The 11,163-nt window shown below is 33.1% G+C and overlaps 1 long non-coding RNA gene across 1 annotated transcript; it reads right to left on the minus strand.

Moving 5' to 3' along the window:
* Positions 1-3,656: 3,656 nt before the first annotated feature.
* On the minus strand, positions 3,657-10,727 carry LOC106468665. Its single transcript, XR_001291396.2, has 3 exons — positions 10,547-10,727; positions 6,367-6,384; positions 3,657-3,686 (listed from the first exon to the last, which is right to left on the minus strand). It is a non-coding gene; the product is annotated as an uncharacterized LOC106468665 (long non-coding RNA).
* Between the last annotated feature and the right edge of the window lie 436 nt (positions 10,728-11,163).

Raw genomic sequence — 11,163 nt, forward strand, 5'->3', positions numbered from 1 at the left:
CAGTGTTTTCATGAAAGATGGTGTTCTTAAACCATCTTACCAAATAAGGCAGTGTTTTCATGAAATATGGTGTTCTTAAACCAGCTTACCAAATAATGCAGTGTTTTCATGAAATATGGTTTTCTTAAACCATCTTACTAAACAAGGCAGTGTTTTCATGAAAGATGGTGTTCTTAAACCACCTTACTAAATAAGGCAGTGTTTTCATGAAAGATGGTGTTCTTAAACCACCTTACTAAATAAGGCAGTGTTTTCATGAAAGATGGTGTTCTTAAACCACCTTACTAAATAAGGCAGTGTTTTCATGAAAGATGGTGTTCTTAAACCACCTTACTAAATAAGGCAGTGTTTTCATGAAAGATGGTGTTATTAAACCAACGTTTACGACGCTTGCTTCCCGCGCTGCGTTTGAAAAGCTGCGCACGCAGGCAAAGCTCAACATTCACTTTTGAAATGATGGGAGATCAGGCATGAATAATGTTGATGCCAAATTTTATTTCGCAAGCAGGATATTCTACACTAAAACCCCCCAGTGGCACAGCGGTATGTCTGCGGACTTACAACACTAGAAACTGGGTTTCGATATCCGTGGTGGGCAGAGCACAGATAGCTCATTGTACAGCTTTGTGCTTAATTACAAACAAATCTACACTAAATTGTTAGGAATTAATCACACTATCATTTACATTTCAAAATATGACTTGACTTAAAGAATAAAAATGTAGATTTACCGCATGTTATTGTTGAGCAGCTCTTAGCATGACTGAAATGCTCAATAATTACTTTTCGCGATAGGCGGTATAAGTAGCCGAGAGCTTGGGCTCTGAGTGAAACCAAGAGTGCAACACAATTAACCTTTTTAAAGTTCATGAAATGATTTAAATTGACAGATTAACTTAAACATTTCCCGTCACTGGGGACGGGTACTTTTGCTTGTACATTATAATCCAAGTATATAAAATCATGTAACATACTCTTCGCGATAATTCGATCTCTGATACTGGAAGTTTCCAACTGCTAATCACTCGATCCCTGGGTAAGTCCGCTCTTTTTCCAGTGGCTCAAAAGTAGGCTTAAAAACTTATAACGCTAAAATTCTGGTTCGATCCATGCAATGTCCTCAGCACAGATTGTATAACTTAAATTTGCGTTTAACAACAAACAATCACTGAGTCTGTGACGTGATTATTAATAATCAATGCTTCGGATTTTATTTTAAAAATGTAAACGAAACTAAAAAGCTAACGATTTATCAGAAATTAAGGAATAACTAAACTTATGACGCGAGAAATGTCCTCAAAGGATCATCTATGACGTTTGGAAAATGGCGCCATCTCGTGTACGCTGTAATAATTATTTTGAATATTAAAACAAAATAAGCCATTGAAAGTCATTAAAAATGTTCAAAATAAAGTAATTTAACCCTGATCTTAAAGCTCCAAAACAAAACTATACACTTTTCCAGTCTATTAAGAAAGCCAAGAGTGAATAATAATATTGCAGCGATTTACTTAGAAAAAATAAAACAATAGAAATTTAAAGATCTATTTGTCACACATGTAACATTTGTGTATTCCACTTTTTCCTAAACCTCATATAAAAACACAATTAAAACTAATAAACTATCGCAGTTTACCACGCATTTTTATGTTTCTATGAGTTTGTGTTAAAGCACAAAGCTACACAATGGGCTATCTATACTGCACCCACAGCAGGGATCTAGTCCCGAATTTTATTGTTATAAATTCCAAAGCTTATTGCCGAGCCATTGAGGGACTTTAAAGTATAGCAACACTCATTTAATTTTGTTACTACACGAAGCAATACTATTTGAATGCTCTTTAAAGGTAGACTCTCTGAAAGAGTTCTGGCTTTTTTGGTTGTTGTTGTAGCTTCCTCTATCATCCTACATAATTTCTTAGTTCTCTACTTAAAATTTTAATTTGTTAATTAAGTTTTAACAAATCTACTTTTGCAGGGACAAGTCATACAAATATTTTCTTGATTGTATATCTTTTCAGAAATGTTCACTTTATTTTTCACGTTTATTTAGATTTTTTTAGTCTACGAAGAATGAAACTTAACTGATTTCAATCTTATTCTATTAGACTGGCCTCAAACAAAAGTCTACAAATGACTACAGGTGTGATATAATAGTGTGCTTTTTAGATTATGATTATGTGTTCAAATACTTAATAAAAATCGTCTCTCGATGGGACAGTGGTAAGTTTACGAACTTACAACACTAAAATCGAGAGTTCGATTCGCTGCTGAAGGCACAGTAGATAGCCCAATTTGGCTTTGCTCTAAAAACCAAACAAATATATTTGTTAGAAACCATGTAACTTTTTTATATATATTAACATCGCAATGCATTATTTTAACCTGCAGTTGCTAAAAATCAAGTATCTGCACCGTTATAATTAGTTTTCTTTTTTTTAATCTGCAAGTAAACGTATATGAATAGAACATCCTTGGTGATAATATAAATATATATCAGGGATGAAAGTAGGTTAGAGAGAAAAAAAAAGAAAGAGGTGGGACAGAGCTGCACAGGCCATTCAACATGTTTTTTGGAAAATGGAGGTCTCTGGACACATTAACACTACACTGCAGTACGTTTGTGAAATTCACTGGTGCACATGTGACATCAGTATAAATTTCAATAAGCCTATTTCTTTTGGCCTATTGACTTGTCCTGGCTCAGTGCATGTCTTTCACTACCCCTGGCAACAACTAATGAAGCTTCCTATTGGACAAAAGGCTGCTCTTGGTGCATGTTCATCCAATCATGGCACATGTTCTAAATTATCATGGGATGGATTAGTTACAGCCAGATGAAGTACACGTAGGTGATGAAAACAAATACCAATTGAATGGAGTCTGAAGATTTTCATGAACCAGATTCAAATGATGTTTTTTTTCACTGTGAAAAAAATGGACAAGTCCCATCTCTGGTACATGAATATGTTAAAAACAAATTAAATGGAATTAAAATAGTTTATCTGTTCTGAACATTAGTAAACTTCGTCATTTCAATACATGAACTTTTCTTAATCATTTGGTTTTTCAACGAGTTTTAACATCCATTTTGTTTAATTGTTTCAGAATTTTATTCAAAGATATAAAAGAGCTATCTGTGTACAGCCATTACTAATTTTCAACTGATAGACCAGCAATAAAATAGTTGGTCAACAACATCGCTACCACCTCTTCTTGTCAGATAGAATAGTGGGGTTTGACTGTCACTCTTATACTGACCATGTTCCCAAAAAGTGGAGCCTATTTTACCAGCAATGGGTCAGTCCTTGGATTCATAGTCTGGATAAAAGTTAATCACAAACCCATTTTGTATCACCCTTGTGTCATTCTTTTGTTTTACTTCCCTAAAATTCAGCATGCACAGACAAGAAGTGGAGCACTTGGCTTAATTTTTTATACTTTACTACATCATAAACTTAACTATAATAAGGGAGAATTAACCAATAATTTATTGATACCAAATTAACAAACTGGTGATAGTATGCATTTGGAAACAAAAAAATTGTTTTTTTATATCAAATTTCTAGGTAAAATAATCCCAAGCTTTCATGAAATAATATTGTATGTTTTATGTATAATAATGTATAAGTAATATACAAGAAAATTAAACAAACCTTATCCGTTGGTTCTATATCAATCTCAATCTGAAAACCAAACAAACAAACATACATTATAGCTTAATGTTATCATTAATAGACATAAACTAAGCTGGTTTTTTTATATATACATTTTCACTGTCAATATCTAATAACATTTTTTTTCTCTCTTAAGAACTTAACTTCACGACATTGTGCACCACGGGTGGTACATATGCACGTTTTCTGTTGGATGTCGTGAGCCACTTGTGGTACACAGCACCCATAAGATGTAACTACCTCCTATCTCCAAAGTCCTATATGAAGCATTTATTTTATACGGATGGCTATAGTAAAGCCATGCCTTCCATCATGTACCACTGGTAGAGCACAGATGCCATGTTGAAATAAAACACATTTACATGATTAAATCATTTTTTATTTTAAAATTACATCTAGAGATTGGCATTAATTTTTTTCATTGTGAGTAACTGAAGCAAAAAAAACTTCTTTCATAAAAAAGAAAACTGTTATGAAGACTGTAATATAATAAGGATAGAACTATTATCAACCACAGTAGAGATTATTTTATCTGATATCCATTTTTTACGGCCATAAAACTGTGAAATATTCATAATTCTTACTAAAAAAAAAAAAAAAGAAGCAAATTTAAGGTTGAAAAAAAAAAAGAAAGGGAAAAATATTAAATATTATGATCATTTGATTATTATTACTTAAATCATAGTGTGTACCACTGGTGGCACATGACAGCCAAAGTTTAAATGGGTAAAGACAGGACGTCACGTACCACCGGTGGTACACTCAAGAGAAAGTTCCCAATGCAGTCATTCTGTCATAAAACATAACATAAAGCCATAAAATTAGCTGTATCTAAGGCAGATTTCACAATGAGGCCTTACATTCCTATTGCATAATTAGACAAATCACCTATGCTGCGAACGTGTTAATTAACCGACTAGACACCAAATCTGCTACAGTGAATGTTTATCTAGCTGTGTGGCCAGTTTTCCTAAATTTATCGCCCAACAGTAAACTCGAATCTTCTTCTAAGAGTGGATGAGATTTTTTAATTCAGCTCTTTAGGGAAATATTACAACCACTACTGTTGATGAGGAATATTCTTACACTAGATTTTAATTTTTGTTTAAATTCTTCTTCTCTAGTAATAAAATTCTATTCATGCTTAGGATGTCTCTTACCCAGTCACTAATCAAATTATGTAATTCTTTTTTATCAAGATGCAACTTTTCACACACATATACATTCTACTTTTATGATGTGATTTCTTAAGAATATGATGTGGTCTTATAAACATGTGATTTTTTATCATTCTTATGATGAAGGTTGCAATGTGTTAAGATGTAATTCTTATTTTTCTTATGATACAACTGCACCTTATCTTAAGGTGTGTGACTTCTAATGTACTTGATGTGGTTCTTATCCTTGTTATGTTTGTTTGAATTTCATGCAAAGCTACACGAGGGCTATCTGCGCTAGCCGTGATAGACTAGAGGGAAGGCAGCTAATCTATTACCAAAGAACAGTGGGACTGACCGTCACATTATAATTCCCCCACCGCTGAAAGGTCGAGCATGTTTGGTGTGATGGAGATTCGAATCCGCGACCCGTAGATTGCGAGTCGAGCAGCCTAACTACCTGGCCATGCCTGAGCCTTCCTTGTTATGACAAGACTCCTCGTATTTCATAATTCATTTCACCAGGAAGTTGAATAAGCAAACTCAAATACAAACAAAGGAGTCAAATATGTGGCTGATTAGCACTTACAATTGAAAAATTTTTCAGTAAATTTCTCCATGTTTCTTTAAAACTATGCTGCGGTCACCGTCATTTTGCCAAATTACTACTGACTGACCCTGAACAAAGGCCACAGGTTCTTTTATAAGTGCTCTGCTCAAATAAGTGTTTTGTGATATTGTGTCAGTGAAGCATAAAAAAAAATGCAAGTTTTTGTCTCTTTTTACTGTGTTTAAAATTCAAGTTTGTCTTTTGTTTAGATTCTAGTTACATAAAACATATTGAACATTACAGAATTGAAAGATTCACATCAAAATTGGACAGAATATGCAAACATAAGTGCTTTTTTTTTGTAAGGTAGTTTATAACGTTATTATATAATTTTGTTACTTGAATAAAACACTGAACCGCACTTACATTTGAATAAGGAGTAAAATAACCTTCAGGTATAGTGTCGTTAATTAATTAATTATTTTATCTATTACCGTATTGCTTAAAATACTATGTCGGTATGAAAGTAAGAATTCTAGCAAAGTCATCAAATATGTCTGCAGGAAAGTTTTAAACATTCGTACATACGCAGAAAGTAAATCACCTTGTCCACCCCCGATCTTTATGTTATGATTCTTTTCTTACAATGTTACTTCATGCATGTCTTTTTTGTCACATAACTTCTGTTACATTACACGACTTTCTTACGAGACTTTTCTTACTTTAGATATAACTCTTATGATCTTCTGTTCCTTCTAAAGGAGAAACAAACTAGTTTTGAAGAAGGTAATCTTACAGATAATAAATCAAATTATTATACTGGTGTTAATTTTTTTTCTTGCTTGAATACTGTAAAAACTAAATAGCTAGTTTCATAATTATCTGTAAAAATGTACTGACATTGATCACCATTGAACTTTCTTCACAATAACAGAGCACAAGGTATTCAAAATTACTATGTATGATTGAAATTTCAGCTCACCTCTTTTCCTGTGAGTGTCTGGACCAATTCCACATGAAGTCCGAGCAATGAGTGAAAAAAGAAGAGTTTTTATTATAATATGGTCATTAAATATATATGCATAACACAAATAAATACTATGATGATGATTTTAAAATCACAACAGTGGCATGTCTTTAGTTCCTGAATCAAATTTCCTTTACTTATGAAGGTCGTATTTGATGTTTTAACAAACAAACAATTTAACAGCCTCAAAAATTCACATTTTTTACACTTAGTTGCTTGTGCATCAGTAATCGTATTTTAAATACAAGTATTCTTCAAAGGAAACACCATTCTTTTTTAATTATTACACACATTATATCAATGACACAATTTAAACTTACGGTCATTAATCTGTAGAGTTTATATTGAGCAGTTAAGGTAGTTTGTCAGTAGAGTTTATACTGAGCAGTTAAGGTAGTTTATCAGTAGAGTTTATATTGAGTAGTTAAGGTAGTTTATCAGTAGAGTTTATATTGAGCAGTTAAGGTAGTTGGTCAGTAGAGTTTATATTGAACAGTTAAGGTAGTTCGTCAGTAGTTTATATTGAGCAGTTAAGGTAGTTGGTCAGTAGAGTTTATATTGAACAGTTAAGGTAGTTCGTCAGTAGTTTATATTGAGCAGTTAAGGTAGTTTGTCAGTAGAATTTAACTGAGCAGTTATGGTAGTTTGTCAGTAGAGTTTATATTGAGCAGTTAAGGTAGTTTGTCAGTAGAATTTAACTGAACAGTTATGGTAGTTTGTCAGTAGAGTTTATATTGAGCAGTTATGGTAGTTTGTCAGTAGAGTTTATACTGAGCAGTTAAGGTAGTTTGTCAGTAGAGTTTATACTGAGCAGTTAAGGTAGTTTGTCAGTAGAGTTTATAAAAAAAAGAAGAAGAAGAAGAGAGAGAGGCCAGGGTAGGTGGGCTCATTACATGAGGATGAACAGCAGCCTTTTGAGATTGAAAACAAAAGAACCGTAGTCATCTATATGGGCTACAATCAGCACTTCAAGGGTAAACATTTTTTAACTGGAAATAGTTATAGACCATTGAGGTCAATGAGAAATTATAAGATGAGATCAGGGTTATTATTCATAGGAATACTGAAGCAATAATGATTGGAGACTTTAATTTTAGACACTTTGAGTGAGATTGTATGAAGTCAAAACTGAGGGGGTGGCCATTTTAGGTTTTTGTTAACCAATAAATAGGATATGATTGCAAGAGTTGAATATGTAGGGAATAGTGATCATTGCATGTTTAGGTTTGATGTTTTGTTACATATTGAGATAATAATAAAAATTTGGTTCTTAATTTTCAAAAAGCCATTTTTGAGACCATAAGACTAATTTATGATTAATGTTTTATAACAGATATAAAAGGTGAATATGTGATGGATTTGGAAATTTTGAAATAGACATGTCCCAAAAAAAAAGAGGAAATAGATAACAGGGAAGATCAAATGCAACTGGTGTACTAAAGACATGATGGAGAATATCAGAGATAAATTCTACAAATTTAGTTGGAAGATTGACAAAACCAAAAGAAACCTTGGGATTTGGTTTAAATAGGGCTTATGATAATTAGCTATGTGGTAATGTTAAAACAGCAAGAATTTTTTTAAAATTAAAAGTAAGCAAAGTTTTAAAAATGAAGATTAGATCTGTAAAAGATGCTAATGGCAAGGGTTTTATTGATGACTACAAGATGGCCGAGCTTTTAAATATTTACTTTTGTTTTTACAAAAGTCATCGGCAATATTCCTGACGTTGAGCATTTTATAGGAAATACTGACGTAAACCACATAGATATTAAACCCTTGGTGGTAAGAAAAAAGATCAAGAGAATAAAAAAAGGTAAAGAAATTGGACTAAACAAGATTTCCTCATGGTTTTTTTTCTCTCTCTCCTATTTTTGGTAGGTTCGTAGAAAGTGGACAAGTACCTAAGGATTGGAGAGTTCTATTTTTAAAGAGGGGGGGGGGGTATAAGAACAGCCCTGGAGAAATTTAGTTCAGTAAGTCTTACTTCTGTAATGGGAAAAATTCAAGATAAAAAAAGCTTTACGAAATAATTTAGTGAAACATAATAATGCTAAAGAACTGGTTAGTTGGATTGTAATGTGGTTGAATGGAATAAGACAAATGGTTGTTGTTAATAAAGTTCATTCAAACTGTACCCTATATATTAATGATACTGATAGGGCATGATTAGTAACCTTTGCTAATGATATTAAGTTCTTTGGTATTTCAAGCCATTTTGACTACAGAATAATTTTGGGGGCATCTGGGAAGTTACCTTTATATGTGCAAGGTAACACATTTGTGTTATTACATGTTTAATATAGGTGGGAAAAAGATATTGGCATGATGGAGGATAAGTCACTCAAGCCATCGAAACAGTGATCTGATGCTAGTGGTCAAGGTAATAGCATTTTAGGGTGTATTTATAGATAATGATTATAAATCAGTACAGGTTATTAATTTTCTATAAAATCACAAGTTAGGCCTCACTTGGGATGCACTGTGGGCAGTTTTGGTTTTCTTATCTTAGAAAGAATATTGATTTATTGTAAGGGCTCAGATGAAGGCTGCTTTGATGATTCTGACGATAGAAGGTTTATCTTGTATTGATAGGTTAAGATCTTTTATTTTCTTTTGAGAGAAAAAAAAGGGGGAGTAAAAGGAGTTCTTACTGAAGTTTACAACATTATCAAGAGGCTTAATGGGTTTAAGGCTTCTGATTTATTTCTGCTGTAATTTGAAGACAACATGATGAGAGGACAAAAGTTTAAGATATGGAAAAACCAAGACAGGCTAGGCTATATTTAATTTAAGAAAGTTTTACTTTTTTCACGAGGAGATAAGCTTATACACTATGGTGATGATGGCAGTGGTGGAGAGTAGCACTTTTCAGGTGTTCAAGAGGGGATTTATGATTTCCTGGGGGGGGGGGGAACTTTTCTCGAGGGTGGATGTGTAAGGACAGCCTGGAAGGACCAAATGATTCCATGCTGTCCAGCAGTAGCAAATATAACTTTAAGCCTATTATACATTTCATAATGAGCATATGGTGTTGTGTTTCAATTAAACACCCTGTACAAGATTTCATTATTTCATTGGCTATGTACTCTTTAGGCTAGACAAGTGCTTATCAAACAGTGAGTCAGGACCTCCAAGGGGGATGCGAGCAGGTTTCCATTGTGGTCACAAGCTGTCTGCACTTGGTCAACATTTTTTTTTTTTTTTTGGTTATCGAGATGTACATATCACCTTTGTTATGAACTATAACACAGTGTACTAAAAAACATCATGAATGTTTTAAATCCATGTGGAGATAATGGAGGGTCACAATGACCAAAGCCCAGGTGCAGAGGGTCATCTAGCAAATCTGGCTGAAAAATACTGAGCTAGACATCTCAACTATGAAGATGTAACACTAACAGTACCTAAGTTTGATTTAATGTTTACTTGGTATTCTAATGACACTACAAGTTCACAGTAATGGACAACTATCTCTACACTTCACAATTCTACACATAGCACTTTTGTTAATTCTATAAAACTTAATATAATTATATAAAATATATAATAATTAAGTTGGTATCACATTATAACTATATATATAAAATAAACTGTTATGATATTGATAAACCGTTTGCTTTAGTCAGTGTCCTACTGTTCATCATTCTAGAACTTGAAATACCTGGAGTACTTTTACAAACTTATTATTTCTTACCCATTACAACAATTTAGAATGTACACATTTTGACATAATAAAAATATTTTGTACATTATGGCATTTGAATTTAATCGTATGTGAAAAATTTATAATCATATACATAGCCAAATAAACAAGTGTCACAACTACGTATTTTTTTTTTTTAAATTCAAAACAAAAAGCATGGTCATTTCAATTTAAGGGCCAGGAAAGGCGTCATTGACTCATTACACATGTAGAAGCATCAGACGCAAATCTTGGCCTTATTAAAATTTCTCAGAAGTTAAGACTTAAAGCCATTGATGATATCGATAGTACATTACCGTGATAACGTATTACACAGGGCCTATATAATCTATAAATATAATGCAGCCTGTGACGTGTGAAACGGTTTAAGTTAATGAAACTGATAAAGTTAATATTATTATTAATTCTTCTTTGAAACTGCCGTCCTACCTTTACTTTAATCAACATTTTTATCCAGGCGAGAAGCTACAACAAGAATGTACAAAATGTAGTCTAAAAAGTCTCCCTTGTTCACGGGACTACCAGATCTTATATGTAGATTACGTTCAACTACGTTAATTTCTTTGAGCCTAGACGTGCCGCCAAATTCTTATCGTATCCCTCACTGCAGTCGTTATGCGCATGTCTTTCGTTTGCTTGTTATAAAATAAATTATATCGATTCTGTTCACCTTTATACTAAATTTAAGCTAGTGGCCAATATTAATATTAGTCACTTCACAACAGGACATAACTTTAAAACACTATAATAGCAGTGTAAAGTGTTAAAAAAGTTTAAGGTTTTAGAATTATTTAACCTCAAACTATAAACCCATTCAGAGGTATGCAAAAATGGGGGGGGGGGAAGTAAACAAGCCACCAATAATAGATTTATAAACATATATGTGCCTGTTCAATGTGCTCTACCCCCACCATAATAGCAGGAAAATTTAAATTCCTGAGTACACTCCTGTTTGTTTTTGAATTTCGCGCAAAGCTACACGAGAGCTATCTGCGCTAGCCGTCCCTAATTTAGCACTGTAAGACTAGTCATCACCACCCACCGCC

The sequence above is a fragment of the Limulus polyphemus genome, unplaced genomic scaffold (genome assembly GCF_000517525.1).
Source record: "Limulus polyphemus unplaced genomic scaffold, Limulus_polyphemus-2.1.2 Scaffold3103, whole genome shotgun sequence".
Lineage (NCBI taxonomy): Eukaryota > Metazoa > Arthropoda > Merostomata > Xiphosura > Limulidae > Limulus > Limulus polyphemus.